Source organism: Pan troglodytes, chromosome 20 (genome assembly GCF_028858775.2).
Source record: "Pan troglodytes isolate AG18354 chromosome 20, NHGRI_mPanTro3-v2.0_pri, whole genome shotgun sequence".
NCBI classification, from domain to species: domain Eukaryota; kingdom Metazoa; phylum Chordata; class Mammalia; order Primates; family Hominidae; genus Pan; species Pan troglodytes.
Window position 1 is genome coordinate 22,942,899 of NC_072418.2, and position 18,606 is coordinate 22,961,504.

The 18,606-nt window shown below is 42.8% G+C and overlaps 1 pseudogene; it reads right to left on the reverse strand.

The window, feature by feature from the left end:
• Window positions 1-2,794: 2,794 nt before the first annotated feature.
• Window positions 2,795-18,606, reverse strand: part of LOC134809016 (transcription factor NF-E4-like) — a 37,623-nt pseudogene continuing 21,811 nt past the window's right edge.

An 18,606-nucleotide genomic window follows, 5' to 3' on the forward strand; every position in this document is an offset into this window, starting at 1 on the left:
TGTAGCTTTTGGTGAGGGCTGGGTTGGCAGATAAACATGTCTGTGCCTGCAAGGCAGTTATGTTGAGAGGACAAGGAGGTGCTGACAGGGAGAGGCATGGCCTCATTTGCTACTTCACGAATGAAAGACTGTGTCTGGATTAAGTAGGGGAGGTAATTCCTGAGTGGCTCGGAGTCTGGTAAGGATGGAGGCCTTAAGACAAAAGTATGGCTATATATGATTTTGAAGGGAGTATAAAAAGAGGGTGCTTTTGGTGTTGTGTGGAGTCTCATGAGGGTGAAAGGGAGATTTCTTGTCCACAACTGACAGGTTTCTAGAGCTAGCTTGGTGAGTTGGGTTTTAAGGACAGAGTTGACTTTTTAAACTTTGCCTGAAGATTGAGGCCTGTAGGGTTGTATGGGGAACCTATTTGATTCTTAAGGATGTAGAGATGCCTTGGGTAATTTGGCTGATAAAGGTGAGCCTGTTATCATACTGGATGGATGTTGGGAGTCTGAAACGGGGAATTATATGCGTGATGAGAGTTTGTGTGATGACATTTGCACCTTCTGAAGTTGTTGGGAATGCTTCTACCTACCCGGAGAAAGTACAGACAAAGACTGGAAGATAGCAGAGCCGTTTATTGGGCAGCATGTGAGTGAAGTTTACTTGCCAATCTTGCCCGGGTACCTTGCCCTGGGCTTGGTGGGTAGGAAAAGGTGGTGGCCAGGGTAAGCCTTGGGGTGACACTAAGTGGCAGATAGAGCAGGACAGGGTGATTTCTTGAACACAGCAGGAAAGGTGAGGACAAGTGAGAATAGGGTGGAGAAATTGAGGGAGAAGTTTGTAACTGACATGGAAAGAGTTGTGGAGACTTTGGAGGATAGGGATTGTTTGAGATTGAGGAAGGATGAAGCACCCTTCCTTGACATACCATGGTCCTTGCTTTTGAAGGTTTTTGGCCTGGAAGTCCTCTTTTTCTTTGGAGGAGTAAAAAGGAGGGAATGAGGACAGGGACAGAGCATGGCTGGGTTTAGATGCAAGCTGTTAGCACAGTGATGTGGGGAGTTTCTATGAATAGAGCATACAGTTGGAGGAGCAGTGGGGCAGAGATGAGACTTAGTACACTGGGGTGAGCTAGCATGTCTTTGATGTTATGGGTTGAATAAACTGTTAGGTTGGCATGGAGAGATAGTTTTAGGCTTTCAAGGGTGAGAACAGCAGCTGCTGTCAAGGCTCAGAGACAGGCAGGTCATCCGAGAACTGTGGCTTCAAGCTGTTTAGAGAGTTAGGCAACATCCTGGAGGGTGGGTCCCTTATACTGGGTTAGAACACCTAGTGCAACTCTACGCTGTTCGTCGGTATAGAGGGAGAAAGGTTTGGTGAGGTCTGGGTCTGGGAGAATGCGGATGGGGGCTGAGTTGAGAGCCTTCTGGAGTAGACAGAAAGGTTGGGTAATAGGCTGTGCAGGGTTTAAAGGCTCATGGAGAGGGCCTTTAGCGGCTTGGTATAACGGATTGGCAAGTAGAGCGAAGGAGGAAACCTAGAGACTAAAATATCCCGCTAGCCCTAGAAAAGAGAATTTCTTGCTAGTTTGTGGAGGCGGGAGGGACTGGAGGAGGGATATGTGGTCGGTTGTGAGCCTTCGGTTTTGTGGGGTAAGAGCTAGGCCTAGATAGGTGACTGAGGGGGTGCATATTTGAGTTTTAGGGGAGACCTGATACCCCCATTCTGCCAAGAAGTTTAAAAGAAAGATAGTATGGGCGTTGCAGTCTCTTTGAGAGGGGCTACACAAGAGCAGATCATTAGCATATTGAAGGAGAGTAGATGGTGTTAGGAATAAGGTACAGAGGTTGCAAGCCAGGGCCTGCCCAAAAAGGTAGGGACTGTCTCTGAAACCCTGAGGTTACTACTTCAAGGGTAGGTGGGCACGGCCTGGTGGGCTCACCTGAGAGGGCATGGCCTGGTGGGCTTACCTGGGTATGCACCAGGTGAAAGGTGGGTGTCGGGGTTTTCCTACGTAAAGGCAAAGAGGTCCTGAGAATCAGGGTGTGAAGGAATAGTGAAAAAAAGCATTATTTAGTTTAGGACAGAAAAATGGGTGATATTGGAGGGAACCACGGAAAGTAAAGTGTATGGATTAGAAACTACTGGACATACTGGGAGTACAGCTTGGTTAATAAGCATAGGGCCTGGACTAAGTGATAAGTTCCATGTGGCTTTTTAACAGGTAGAATCGGTGTGAAAAGGGGAGTTTGTTGGGCGGAGTAGGTGATTGGCGAGGAGGCGAGAAATGATAGGGTTTAGGCCTACAAGAGCTGCTTGGGAGGTTGGATACTGCTTCTGTGATAGGAACTGGGTGGGGTTTTTAAGGGTAATGTGAACGGGGGCGTGGTGTTCTGTCATTGAGGGTGTGGAAGTATCCTAAACAGTGAGGTTAACTATGGATGAGGAATAAGGAAAGGCTGCATGTTTTAAGGTGGGAGGTTGGAGGAGAAGAAGAAAGTTAGAAGCCCCCGAGGGGTCTGGGTAGATGCGTTGGGTACTATGGGGAATGTGGAGGTGGAGAGTAGTGTGGAGTTATGAGAGGATGTCTCTACTTTGGAGGGGAGTTGGGCATGAGGGCAGGACTAAGAAAGAGTGAGTAAGGAAAAGGTGTGCAGGGACCAGAAAAGTGGAGGAGTGGCTCATGGTTTGGGCACTTGTCCATGAATTCCTACAACAGACTGGGAGGACTGGGAAATTAGGTAAAGCAGAGTAGGTTGCCCCAGTATTAATTTTTAAAAACATACTGGCCTACCTGCCACCATCAGTGTTACCCTTGGCTCGGATGAAGATATGGTAGTTGCTGGGATGCCCTTTCCAGGGCACCATCAGTCTTCAGCAGCAAGGCTGGTGAGATCCAAGTAGGAGGTTTTGGCTGGCTCAGGAAGGGATGAGGGCAGTGCTTCTGGGGGCCGCTCACAGTCCGACTTCCAGTGGAGTCCTCCATAGAGGGGGAACGACCTGGTGGGCTTACCTGGGTTTGGGCATTGTCTGGACCAGTGGCCTTCATTGCCACACTTGAAATGTGCAGGTGCAGGTGGATTCCTAGGGCCTTCCATGTGGAGCTGTGGCCCCATGGGCCTGCAGGGCCCCTGATGGAGGAGGCAAGCATTTGAAACTCTGCCTGTTTTTGCCTTTTACTTTCCTCATCATGATTGTTAAAGACTTTGAAGGCTAAATTAAGGTCTTTTTATGGGGTTTGTGGGCTGTTATCAAGCTTCTGGCTTCTGAAGCTTGTGCTGAATATCAGGGGTGGATTGGGAAATGAACTGAAGGTTTAAAATAGCGGTTCCTTCTGAGCTGGTTGAGTCTACGTTGTTATATTTTCTCATGGCTTCAGGTAAACAAGAGGGAGAAAAAGGGCTGGGTTTTCATCAGGACATTGGGTGATTTCTGAAAGTTTTTCACAGTTGACTGCTTTATGGGCACCTTTTGAGTCCTGCAAGGAGACACACAATCATGTGGTCTTGATGGTGGCATCCAGGGTCCCTGTCTTGATAATCCTAGTGGGGGTCCTGGTTGGGGACTGCCTCTGTACCAGTAGCTGGGCAAGAGCCTGGTGATTAATTGTATCAGTATGTGCCTGAGCTAGGGTCCAGATACGGTCTCAGTCTTCTGGGGTAAGCGTTGAAGAGAGGATAATGTAGAGGTCATGCCAAGTTAGTTCATAAGACTGGGTAAGGTACTGAAATTCCCTAAAATAAGAGGTAGGGTCTTTTGGAAATGAACCAAATCTTTTGTTAATTTGAGAGAGATCAGTGAGGGAGAAGGGAACATGAACTCTCACAATACCTTCAGCTCCTGCTACTTCCCAAAGGGGGCACTCTAGCACCGGCACTGAAGTAAGGGTGGGGCATGGGCCAAAGATGGCACCTGAGCGACTATGGATGGTAGAGAAGGAAGAAGTCGGATGTGGTTCCTGCTGACCATTTGAAGGGAAAAGGGGGGTTGAGTTGATAGGCAGTGGAGGATAGATAGGGGTGTAAGGTGGTTGGATGGGTTTACAGGCCTCAAGAGAGGGCAGTGGGGGAGGAGGCTGGGTATAGGCAATACTAGAATTGTCCTGAGGAGGGGATGGTGTAGGAAAAGAAGTGGATAGTGCTGACTGGGAAGATGGCAGCTGAGAATATAAAGAGGAGGCTTGGGGGGTTATAGAACCCGGTTGAGAGGGAGAGGTAGGGGCTGTGAGGGGTGGACAGCAGTCTGCTGGATCCAGTAAGAAAAAAGACATAGGGTTGGGAGGAGAAAGGCGATCAGGTCGGTGAGAATGGAGAAGTATTTGAACAGATGAGCAAGAATTGCAGAGGTCTTGTTGTGATCTGAGTGCAAAAAGGCCTGGACATAAGGCATTTCTGCCCATTTTTCCAGCAGTCAGCAATAATTGCTTTAATCAGTTAAAATTGTAAAGTTGAATGTTCCATTTGTGGGTCATTTGGACCCATTATCCAATTCGTAATGTGGCCAGACTGAATCCCAAAAAAAGACAAGGTGCTTAGGGCAGATATCTTGCCTGAGGCCTAAGGTTTGCAGGTTTTTTACAAGGCAGCCTAGAAGGCTGTCCTTCAGAATGGAAAACTGGGAATTTTCTATAATGGAGGGTAGGCACTAGACAACAGAGAAAAGGAGACCGTCCTGGATAGCCAGATGGAGACAATAAAAGGAGCAGTTTTCACCACTGCCTTTTTCATTCCTGGAACGGGATCAAATGGCTTAGAGGGGTTCCCCTAAGACCAGATGATCAGCTAGTGCCTGAAACATGGCAGAGCCTTCTTGGACCAACCTTGGATTTTTGGACACAAGAACCAAGAGAGGCCATACAGATTTTTCCCTGTTAAGTGGGCTCCCACAGAAAGTTACCAGTAGGTGAGATCAGTGACTGATGTGCATGTACAGAGAGGCGACTGGAGGCTGAGGAGCTTCTTTTGTCCAGCTGCTGTGGCCTGCTCTCCAGGGCAGAGGGGTAGGTCCATGGGGATGCAGACATGAGCCTCTCCTGGGTTTTGGCACCAAAATGTAAGGTTCTTGTATTGGTTTGAACCCTGAGAGCACGCTAACAGACAACATGAGGCAGTGTGGAGACACATGCTGTTTTAATGAGTGCCTGGTTGCAGGTGGGCTGAGGCCTAAAATGGCGCCAGCACCAAATAAGGATGGGTCAGGTGTTTTATGGTCTCCTGTAAATCAGAAGTGGCCCAGTCTGACATGACTGCTATATAGTACCCGGACGGCCTCTTTCTTGATCTTCAGGAGTACGTGTCTTCTGGCCAGGTAGGTGTCTTCTGGCCATATCTCTTTCTACTACTGCTATCTTGCTGGTGCACACTGCTGATGCAAGTAGCCTTGTACCTTGGGACTGGGCCTGAGAAGGGAGTTACTCATCCCTTCAAGCTTTCAGGCCCCAGGGAGAATCTTTCAGTCAAGAGTTCTAGACCAGCCTGGACAACATGGTGAAACCCGTCTCTACTAAAAATGCAAACATTAGTGGGGCGTGGTGGCAAGAGCCTCTAATCCCAGCTACTTAAGAGGCTGAGGCACAAGAATTCCTTGAACCCAGGAGGTGGAGGTTGCAGTGAGCTGAGATCCTGCCATCACACTCCAGCCTATGTGAAAGAGCCAGACTCATTCTCAAAAAAAAAAAAAAAAAAAAAAGAAAGAAAAAAAATAAGCATCTTAAAATTTCCTTTGTTTATTTAAACACTGTGAGTAATTTCACTGGATTTTTCAAACACTTAGTTTCAAACACGAAGTGAATAACTCTGACATGGAAATTAAAGCTTGAACCTAGTGATTCCAAGCTAAGACTAATATTAAGCCTACAACAGGAGGTTTTTGTTCTTGTTGTTTTTGAGACAGAGATTCGCTCTTGTTGCCCAGGCTGGAGTACAATGGCACGATCTTGGCTCACTGCACCTCCCCATTCAAGTGATTCTCCTACCTCAGCCTCAAGAGTAACTGGGATTACAGGCATGTGCCATCACACCCAGCTAATTTGGTATGTTTAGTACAGACAGGGTTTCTCCATGTTAGGCTGGTGTCCAACTCACAACCTCAGGTGATTTGCCTGCCTCGGCCTCCCAAAGTGCTGGGATTACAGGCCTGAGCCACCGCGCCTGGATAACAGTAAGTTATTAAAGGCCCACTGTTTTTTTCTGGGGAGCCTCCCCTGCAGATGTCCCAGCCTGCGCATCCCAGCAATGGAAGGAGCCTTTATCCTGAGAGAAGCTACAGAGTCCTGGAAAGCTGGGGCCCCACAGGGAGACGCAGTTAAGATGAAGAGGAAAGGAAACTGGGAGGGTCTAACTGATAATGAAGTTATTGTTTTGAGGCATTTTTTAGACTTTGTAAAATAACAATGTCAGATTTATGTTAAAAAAAAAAACAAATTCCAAAATGTATTGCAACAGGAGGAAGTATCAACTAACTATAAGGCCTTTATGGCTTGCAAAAATGTAGGCAGAAAAGGGCTTTCTTTCCTAGGGAGGAGCAAACAATATTAGAAAGTAGGTGGGAGGGGAATGGCAAATGGAGGGTGAAAAAGTCAGATTTTAGATCAGAGAATGTCATACCCTGAAATCAGCATGTTCTTAGTAGGGACATAAAATGGGGTTGTATGTTGACACAGACTGAGAGTAGCTCAAAGTTCAGGAGCCTGAGGGAGAAAGATAAACTTAAGTAAAATTTGATTGAGAAATATTTTATTTTAGGCTGAGCTCAATGGCTCACGCCTGTAATCCTAGCACTTTGAGAGGCAGAGGCAGGTGTATCACCTGAAGTCAGGAGTTCGAGACCTGGCTAACATGGTGAAACCCTGTGTCTACCAAAAATACAAAAATTAGCTGGGTGTCATTGCAGGCATCTGTAATGCCAGCTACTTGGGAGGCTGAGGAAGGAGAATTGCTTGAACCCAGAAGGCAGAAGTTGAAGTGAGCCGAGGTTGAGCCACTGCACTCCTGCCTGGGTGACACAGCGAGACTCCATCTCAAAAAAAAAAAAAAAAAGAAAAGAAAATGCTTATTCAAGTGGGATGGCATTTATTAACCAGAAAGTTCTGAAAAAAATTATTAGGAGATACCAGCTCTCTACGGTGCTGAATGAAGTCTACTTAAAATTACTACTAAGGTGATTCTGTTCCAAGATGGCCAAATAGGGACAGCTCTGGTCTGCAGCTCCCAGTGTGATTGACACAGAAGATGGGTGATTTCTGCATTTCTAACTGAGGTACCTGGTTCATCTCACTGGGACTGGTTGGACAGTGGGTGCAGCCCATGGAGGGAGAGCCAAAGCAGAGTGGGGCATTGCCTCACCCAGGAAGCACAAGGGGTCAGGTGATTTCCCTTTCCTAGCCAAGGAAAGCCATACTTTCACCAAAGACAGTGCCTGAAAAAATAGGAAACTTCCACCCAAATACTGTGCTTTTTCAATGGTCCTAGCAAATGGCACACAAAGAGATTATATCCCATGACTTTCTTGGTGGGTCCCATGCCCCCGGACCCTTGTTCACTGCTCGTGCAGCAGTCTGAGATCAACCTGCAAGGCAGCAGCCTGGCAGGGGGAGGGGTGTCTGCCACTGCTGAGGCTTGAGTAGGTAAACAAAGCAGTCAGGAAGCTTGAACTGGGCGGAGTCCACCACAGCTCAGCAAGGCCTCTGTCTCTGTAGACTCCATCTCTGGGGGCGGGCATAGCTAAACCAAAGGCAGCAAAAACTTCTGCAGACTTAAACATCCCTGTCTGACAGCTCTAAAGAGAGCAGTGGTTCTCCCAGCACAGTGTTTGAGCTTGGAGAACATACAGACTGCCTCCTCAAGTGGGTCACTAACCCCCACGTAGCTTAACTGGGAGACATCTCCCAGTAGGGGCTGACTGACAGCTCATACAGCCAGGTACTCCTCTGGGATGAAGCTTCCAGAGGAAGGATCAGGCAGCAACATTTGCTGTTCTGCAATATTTGCTGTTCTGCAGCCTCCGCTGGTGATACCCAGGCAAACAGGGTCTGGAGTGGACCTCCAGCAAACTCCAGTAGACCTGCAGCGGAGGGAGCTGACTGTTAGAAGGAAAACTAACAAACAGAAAGAAATAGCATCAATGTTAACAAAAAGGACATCCACACCAAATCCCATATGTAGGTCACCAACATCAAAGACCAAAAGTAGATTAAGCCACAAAGATGGGGAGAAACCAGATCAGAAAAGCTGAAAATTCTAAAAACCAGAGTGCCTCTTCTCCTCCAAAGGATCGCAGCTCCTCGCCAGCAATGGAACAAAGCTGGATAGAGAATGACTTTGACGAGCTGACAGAAGTAGGCTTCAGAATATTGGTAGTAACAAACTTCTCTGAGCTAAAGGAGGATGTTTGAACCTATCACAAGGAAGCTCAATACCTTGAAAAAAGATTAGACAAATGCCTATCTAGAATAAACAGTGTAGGAAAGAGCTTAAATGACCTGATGGAGCTGAAAACCATGGCACAAGAACTACATGACACATGTACAAGCTTCAATAGCTGATTCAATCAAGTGGAAGAATGGGTTTCAGTGATTGAAGATCAAATTAATTAAAGTGAGAAGAGAAGTTTAGAGAAAAAAAGAGTAAAAAGAAATGAACAAAGCCTCCAAGAAATATGGGACTATGTGAAAAGACCAATTCTACGTTTGATTCATGTACCTGAAAGTGACGGGGAGAATGGAACGAGGTGGAAAACACTCTCCAGGATATTAACCAGGAGAACTTCCCCAACCTAGCAAGGCAGGCCAATATTCAAATTCAGGAAATACAGAGAACACCACAAAGATACTCCTCAAGAAGAGCAACCCCAAGACACAAAATTATCAGGTTCACCAAAATTGAAATGAAGGAAAAAATGCTAAGGGCAGCCAGAGAGAAAGGTCCGGTTACCCACAGACTGAAGCCCAACAGACTAACAGCAGATCTCTTGGCAGAAATGCTACAAGTCAGAAGAGAGTGGGGGCCAATATTCAACATTCTTAAAGAAAAGAATTTTCAACCCAGAATTCATATCCAGCCAAACTAAGATTCATAAGTGAAGGAGAAATAAAATCCTTTACAGACAAGCAAATGCTGAGAGATTTTGTCTCCACCAGGCCTGCCTTACAAGAGCTCCTGAAGGAAGCACTAAACATGGAAAGGAACCACCAGTTCCAGCCACCACAAAAACATGCTAAATTGTAAAGACCATTGATACTAGGAAGAAAGCGCATCAACTAACAAGCAAAATAACCAGCTAACATCATAATGACAGGATCAAATTCACACATAACAATATTAACCTTAAGTGTACATGAGCTAAATGCCCCAATTAAAAGGCACAGACTGGCAAATTGGATAAAGAGTCAAGACCCATCAGTGTGCTATATTCAGGAGACTCATCTCATGTGCAGGGACACACATAGGCTCAAAACAAAGGGATGGAGGAAGATCTACCAAGCAAATGGAAAGGAAAAAAAAAAAAGAAAACAGTGGTTGCAATCCTGGTCTCTGATAAAGCAGACTTTAAACCAACAAAGATCAAAAGAGACAAAGAAGGCCATTACCTAATGGTAAAGGGATCAATTCAGTAAGAAGAGCTAACTATCCTAAATATATATGCACCCAATACAGGAGCACCCAGATTCATAAAGCCAGTCTTTAGAGAAGTACAAAGAGATTTAGACTCCCACACAATAAAAATGGGAGACTTTTTAGACAGATCAATGAGACAGAAGGTTAACAAGGATATCCAGGACTTAAACTCAGCTCTGCACCGAGCAGACCTCATAGACATCTACAGAACTCTCCACCACAAATCAACAGAATATACATTCTTCTCAGCACCCCATCACACTTATTCTAAAATTGACCATATAGTTGGAAGTAAAGTACTCCTCAGCAAATGTAAAATAACAGAAATCACAACAAACAGTCTCGCAGACCACACTGAAATCAAATTAGAACTCAGGATTAAGAAACTTACTCAAAACTGCACAACTACATGGAAACTGAACAACCTGCTCCTGAATGACTACTGGGTAAATAACGAAATGAAGGCAGAAATAAAGATGTTCTTTGAAACCAACGAGAACAAAGACACAATGTACCAAAATCTCTGGGACACATTTAAAGCACTGTGTAGAGGGAAATTTATAGCACTAAGTGCCCACAAGAGGAAGCAGCAAATATCTAAAATCAACACCCTAACATCACAATTAATAGAACTAGAGAAGCAAGAGCAAACACATTCAAAAGCTAGCAGAAGGCAAGAAATAACTAAGATCAGGGCAGAACTGAATGAGATAGAGACACAAACAACCCTTCAAAAAATCAATGAATCCAGGAGCTGGTTTTTTGAAAAGATCAACAAAATGGATAGACCACTAGCAAGACTAATAAAGAAGAAAAGAGAGAAGAATCAAATAGATGCAATAAAAAATGATGAAGGGGATATCACCACCAATCCTGCAGAAATACAAACTACCATCAGAGAATATTATAAACACCTCTATGCAAATAAACTTGAAAATCTAGAAGAAATGGGTAAATTCCTGGACACATACACCCTCCTAAGATTAAACAAGGAAGAAGATGAATCTCTGAGTAGACCAATAACAGGCTCTGAAATTAAGGCAATAATTAATAGCTTACCAACTAAAAAAAGTCCAGGACCAGACAGATTCACAGCTAGTTTCTATGAGGAGGAGCTGGTACCATTCCTTCTGAAACTATTGAATCAATAGAAAAAAAAGGAATCCTCCCTAACTCATTTTATGAGGCCAACAGCATCCTGATACCAAAGCCTGGCAGAGACACAACAAAAAAAGGAGAATTTTAGACCAATATCACTGATGAACATCAGTGCAAAAAACCTCAATAAAATACTGGCAAACTGAATCCAGCAGCACATCAAAAAGCTTATCCACCACAATCAAGTTGGTTTCATTCCTGGAATGCAGGGCTGGTTCAACATACACAAATCAATAAACATAATCCATCACATAAACAGAACCAAAGACAAAAAAACCACATGATTATCTCAATAGATGCAGAAAAGGCCTTTGACAAAATTCAACAACCCTTCATGCTAAAAACTCTCAATAAACTAGGTATTGATGTAACATATCTCAAAATAAAAAGAGGTATTTATGACAAACCCACAGCCAATATCATACTGAATGGGAAAAAAGTGGAAGCATTCCCTCTGAAAACTTGCACAAGACAGGGATGCCCACTGTCACCACTCCTATTCAACATAGTGTTGGAAGTTCTGGCCAGGGCAATCAGGCAAGAGAAAGAAATAAAGGTATTCAATTAGGAAAAGAGGAAGTCAAATTTTCCCTGTTTGCAGATGACAAAATTGTATATTTAGAAAATGCCATCGTCTCAGCCCAAAATCTCCTTAAGCTGATAATCAGCTTCAGCAAAGTCTCAGGATACAAAATCAATGTGCAAAAATCACAAGCATTCCTATACACCAATAACAGACAATCAGAGAGCCAAATCATGAGTGAACTCCCATTCACAATTGCTAGAGAGAATCAAATACCTAGGAATCCAACTTACAAGGGATGTGAAGGACCTCTTCAAGGAGACCTACAAACCACTGCTCAATGAAATAAAAGAGGACATAAACAAATGGAAGAACATTCCATGCTCATTGATAGGAAGAATCAATATGAAAATGGCCATACTGCCCAAGGTAATTTATAGATTCAATGCCATCCTTATCAAGCTACCAATCATTTTCTTCACAGAATTGGAAAAAAACTACTTTAAAGTATATATGGAACCAAAAAAGACCCCGCATTGCCAAGATAATCCTAAGCAAAAACAACAAACATGGAGGCATTATGCTACCTGACTTTATACTATACTACAAGGCTAGAGTAACCAAAACACCATGGTACTGGTGACAAAACAGATATATAGACCATTGGAACAGAACAGAGGCCTCAGAAATAACACCACACACCTACAACTATCTGATCTTTGACAAAGCTGACAAAAACAAGACATGGGGAAAAGATTCCTTATTTAATAAATAGTGTTGGGAAAACTGGCTAGCCATATGTAGAAAGTTGAAACTGGATCCCTTCCTTACACCTTACACAAAAATTAACTCAAGATGGATTAACGACTTAAATATTAGACCTAAAACCATAAAAACCCTAGAAGCCATTCAGGACATAGGCATGTGCAAGGACTTCATGACTAAAACACCAAAAGCAATGGCAACAAAAGCAAAAATAGAGAAATGGGATCTAATTAACTAAAGAGCTTCTGCACAGCAAAAGAACTACCATCAGAGTGAAGAGGCAACTTTCAGAATGAAAAAAAATTTTTGCAATCTACCCATCTGACAAAGAGCTAGTATCCAGAATCTACAAAGAACTTAAACATATTTAGAAGAAAAAAAACCTCATTAAAATTGGGCAAATAATATGAACAGACACTTCTCAAAAGAAGACATTTATGCAGCCAACAGACATATGAAAAAATGCTCATCATTACCGGTCATTAGATAAATGCAAATCAAAACCACAATGAGATACCATCTCACAACAGTTAGAATGGCGATCATTAAAAAGTCAGGAAACAACAGATGCTGGAGAGGTTGTGGAGAAATAGGAATGATTTTAGACTGTTGGTGGAAGTGTAAACTAGTTCAGCTGTTGTGGAAGACAGTGTGGTGATTCCCCAAGGATCTAGAACAAGAAATACCATTTGACCCAGTGATCCCATTACTGGGTATATACCCAAAGGATTATAAATCATGCTACTATAAAGACACGTGCACATGTATGTTTATTGCAGCACTATTCACAATAGCAAAGACTTGCAACCAACTCAAATGTCCGTCAATGATAGACTGGATTAAGAAAATGTGGCACATATACACCATGGAAGACTATGCAGCCATAAAAAAATGAGTTCATGTCCTCTGCAGGGACATAGATGCAGCTGGAAACCATCATTCTGAGCAAACTGTCACAAGAACAGAAAACCAAACACCACATGTTCTCACTCATAGGTGGGAATTGAACAATGAGAACAGTTAGACACAGGGTGGGGAACATCACACCCTGGGGTTTGTCATGGGGTGGGGTGCAGGGGGAGGGATAGCATTAGGAGAAATACCTAATGTAAATGATGAGTTAATGGGTGCAGCAAACCAACATGGCACATGTATACCTATGTAACAAACCTGCACATTGTGCACATGTACCCTAGAACTTAAAGTATAATAATAAAAAATAAAAAAAGTACTACTAAAAATTATGGAACGTAGGAGTTATCTGTACATTGAAGTTTGCATAAAACTGTTTCTTTATGGTTAAATTCAGATTTTATTTACTTTGTTTTGGAGGAATATTTCAACAGTGATGCTGTGTTCTTCTGTGTGCATTAGCACATCATAAAAATGTGTCCAGTGCAGTTAATGGTTAATGATTCACTTGCTTAAATCGCTCTCTGACAGATTTTTTTGCTCTTCAGTTAATTATTTTTCTCTTCATTATTAAGTATCTTTATGCAGCGGATGTGTATAAAACGCTATACTTAATCTGGCAGCTGTCCTTTTTTCTTATTTTTTCTACATATTTTTCTTTGGAAAATGAAGGCTTTTATCTTTGTTTACAGGTGAGAAAAACTTGGAAAACACAGGCTTTTCCACTCACTGGATGTGTTACAAAATATCCTTCTTGGGCCAAAAACATAGACAGTATTGCTGAGCTTGTTAGAAATTCAAAAAATCAGACTTTATGTCGGATCTTCTGGAAAAAAAAAAAGAAAAAAACCTGTATAACAAGGTCTTGAACTTATTGTACCTATCAAAATTTCAGAGGTGTCTTGTAGCTCAATATGTCTTTTTCCATCTGAAAAATATTCACAACTCATTCAGTATGATGTAAATATAGCACTGAAAAGTGTGTATGTTGATGTTCATGCCCTGAATTTTATACTTTGTTAGCTACAATAACATCATATATGAACTGATGTGGATCTTATGCTGCTCTTTTTTCTCAGAGTTAAAGAATACATTAGAGAATATTTCTTTATTGGAGATTATTTTCTTGGATAATTTAATTCTATAAGTAAGAACCAGTTCCTTTTACTTTCCAATTTCACATTAAGTCAAAATAAAAACTCTGCCCATGGCCACTTAGTAAAAATGTGTGTGTGTGTGTGTGTGTGTGTGTTTGTTTCAGGGGCCATTGCAATTTAGAGATGTGCTTATAGAATTATCTCTGGAGGAGTGGCATTGCCTGGATACTTTACAGCAAAATTTACATAGCGATGTGATGTTAGAGAACGACATAAATCTGGTCTTTCTTGGTGAGGGTAACTTTAATACATAATTCATAATATACTCTAAAGGTTTTCTTTCTCTTTTTTGTGGAATGTTTTTTAGTAATGTATTCATTGATCAAAGAGTTTCAGGACCCATTTTCCAGAAAATCTTCAGAAAATTTTCATTTAGAAAAGAATTTGTTCAAGATGTTTTGTGTTAATCAAAACTTTACACATTCCTGAGTTGAGCTATATTCTTCACTCTAAATTAGTGATAATTCCAGAAATTTGGTGGCATAAAATATTGTTGTCCCCACCTGAAAATCTAATTATCAGCAACAAGTTTTGATTCTCTAGTACCAGGTAGTAAAATTAAAAAACCTACAAGTAGGCTGGGCGTGGTGGCTCACACCTATAATCCCAGCACTTCAGGAGGCTGAGGCAGGAAGATCATGAGATCAGGAATTCGAGACCAGTCTGACCAACATGGAGAAATTCCATCTCTGATAAAAATACACAATTAGCCGGGCATGGTGGCACATGACCGAAATCCCAGCTACTCTGGAGACTGAGGCAGGAGAATTGGTTGAACCCAGAAGGCAGAGGTTACACTGAGCCAAGATCATGCCATTGCACTTCAGCCTGGGCAACAAGGGGGAAACTCCATCTCAAAAAGAAAAGAAAAGAAAAGAAACTGATGAATTCAAAGTGTTTTGTGGGAGCCAAGATGGCCAAATAGGAACAGCTCCAGTCTACAGCTCTCAGCATGAGTGACGCAGAGCACGGGTGATTTCTGCATTTCCAACTGAGGTACCAGGTTCATCTCACTGGGTAGTGCCAGAGAGTGGGTGCAGGACACTGGGTGCACTGCCCTGTGTGTGAGCCAAAGCAGGGTAAGGCATCCCCTCACCCAGGAAGTGCAAGGGGTCAGGGAATTTCCTTTCCTAGTCAAAGAAAGGGGTGACAGACAGCACCTGGAAAATCAGGTCACTCCCACCCTAATACTGCGCTTTTCCAATGAGCTTAACAAACGGCACACCAGGAGATTATATCCCACACATGGCTCAGAGGGTCCTACGCCCATGGAGCCTTGCTCATTGCTGGCACAGCAGTCTGAGATCAAACTGCAAGGCAGCAGAGAGGCTGGGGGAGGGGCACCCACCATTGCTCAGGCTTGAGTAGGTAAACAAAGCTGCCAGGAAGCTTGAACTGGATGGAGCCCACCTCAGCTCAAGGAGGCCTGCCTGCCTCTGTAGGCTCCACCTCTGGGGGCAGGGCACAGACAAAAGACAGCAGTAACCTCTGCAGACTTAAATGTCCCTGTCTGACAGCTTTGAAGAGAGTAGTGGTTCTCTCAGCACGCTGCTTGAGATCTGAGAATGGGCAGACTGCCTCCTCAAGTGGGTCCCTGACCCCTGAGTAGCCTAACTGGGAGGCATCTCCCAGTAGGGGTGGACTGACACCTCACACGGCCGGGTACTCCTCTGAGACAAAACTTCCAGAGGAACAATCAGGCAGAAGCATTTGTGGTTCACCAATATCCACTGTTCTGCAACCACTGCTGCTGATACCCAGGCAAACAGGGTCTGGAGTGGACATCCAGTAAACTCCAACAGACCTGCAGCTGAGGGTCCTGTCTGTTAGAAGGGAAACTAACAAACAGGAAGGACATCCACACCAAAAACCCATCTGTACATCACCATCATCAAAGACCAAAGGTAGACAAAATCACAAAGATGGGGAAAAAACAGAGCAGAAAAACTGGAAACTCTAAAAATCAGAGTGCCTCTCCTCCTCCAAAGGAATGCAGCTCCTCACCAGCAATGGAACAAAGCTGAGCGGAGAATGACTTTGACGAGTTGAGAGAGCAAGGCTTCAGAAGATCGAACTACTCCGAGCTAAAGGAGGAAGTTTGAACCAATGGCAAAGAAGTTAAAAAATTTGAAAAAAAATTATACGAATGGATAACTAGAATAACCAATGCAGAGAAGTCCTTAAAGGACCTGATGGATCTGAAAACCATGGCATGAGAACTACATGATGAATGCACAAGCCTCAGTAACCGATGAGATCAACTGGAAGAAAGGGTGTCAGTGATGGAAGATGAAATGAATGAAATGAAGCATGAAGAGAAGTTTAGAGAAAAAAGAATAAAAGGAAATGAACAAAACCTCTAAGAAATATGGGACTATGTGGAAAGACCAAGTCTACGTCTAATTGGTGTACCTGAAATTGACAGGGAGAATGGAACCAAGTTGGAAAACACTCTGCAGGATATTATACAGGAGAACTTCCCCAATCTAGCAAGGCAGGCCAACATTCAAATTCAGGAAATACAGAGAACGTCACAAAGATACTCCTTGAGAAGAGCAACTCCAAGACACATAATTGTCAGATTCACCAAAGTTGAAATGACAGAAAAAATGTTAAGGGCATCCCAAGAGAAAGGTGGGTTACCCACAAAAAGAAGCCCATCAGACTAACAGCTGATCTCTCTGCAGAAACTCTGCAAGCCAGAAGAGAGTGGGGGCCAATATTCAACATTCTTAAAGAAAAGAATTTTCAACCCAGAATTTCATATCCAGCCAAACTAAGTTTCATAAGTGAAGGAGAAATAAAATACTTTACAGACAAGCAAATGCTGAGAGATTTTGTCACCACCAGGCCTGCCCTAAAAGAGCTCCTGAAGGAAGCACTAAACATGGAAAGGAACAACCAGTACCAGCCACTGCAAAAACATGCCGAATTATAAAGACCATCAAGGCTAGGAAGAAACTGCATGAACTAACAAGCAAAATAACCAGCTAACATCATAATGACAGGATCAAATTCACACATAACAATACTAATCTTAAATGCAAATGGGCTAAATGCTCCAATTAAAATGGCAAATTGGATAAAGAGTCAAGACCCATCAGTGTGCTGTATTGAGGAAACCCATCTCATGTGCAGAGACACACATGGGCTTAAAATAAAGGGATGGAGAAGATCTGCCAAGCAAATGGAAAACAAAAAAAGGCAGGGGTTGCAATCCTAGTCTCTGATAAAACAGACTTTAAACCAAAGAAGATCAAAAGAGACAAAGAAGGCCATTACATAATGGTAAAGGGATCAATTCAACAAGAAGAACTAACTGTCCTAAATATATGTGCACCCAATATAGGAGCACCCAGATTCATAAAGCAAGTCCTTAGTGACCTGCAAAGAGACTTAGACTCCCACACAATAATAATGGGAGGCTTTAACACCCCACTGTCAACATTAGACAGATCGAGACAGAAAGTTAACAAGGATATCCAGGAATTGAATGCAGCTCTGCACCAGGCAGACCTAATAGACATCTACAGAACTCTCCACCCCAAATCAACAGAATATACATTCTTTTCAGCACTGCACCACACCTATTCCAAAATTGACCACATAGTTGGAAGTGAAGCACTCCTCAGCAAATGTAAAAGAACAGAAATTATAACAAACTATCTCTCAGACCACAGTGCAATCAAACTAGAGCTCAGGATTAAGAAACTCACTCAAAACCACTCAACTACATGGAAACTGAACAACCTGCTCCTGAATGACTACTGGGTAAATAACGAAATGAAGGCAGAAATAAAGATGTTCTTTGAAACCAACGAGAACAAAGACACAACATACCAGAATCTCTGGGACACATTCAAAGCAGTGTGTAGAGGGAAATTTATAGCACTAAATGCCCACAAGAGAAAGCAGGAAAGATCTAAAATTGACACCCTAACATCACAGTTAAAAGAACTAGAGAAGCAAGAGCAAACACATTCAAAAGCTAACAGAAGGCAAGAAATAACTAAGATCAGAGCAGAATTGAAGGAGATAGAGACACAAAAAACCCTTCAAAAAAATCAATGAATCCCAGAGCTGGTTTTTTGAAAAGATCAACAAAATTGATAGACCGCTAGCAAGACTAATAAAGAAGAAAAGAGAGAAGAATCAAATAGATGCAATAAAAAATGACAAAGGGGATATCACCACTGATCCCACAGAAATACAAACTATCATCAGAGAATACTATGAACACCTCTATGCAAATAAACTAGAAAATCTAGAAGAAATGGATAAATTCCTGGACACGTACTCTCTCCCAAGACTAAATCAGGAAGAAGTTGAATCTCTGAATAGACCAATAACAGGCTCTGAAATTAAGGCAATAATTAATAGCTTACCAACCAAAAAAAGTCCAGAACCAGATGGATTCACAGCTGAATTCTACCAGAGGTACAAGGAGGAGCTGGTACCATTCCTTCTGAAACTATTCCAATCAATAGAAAAA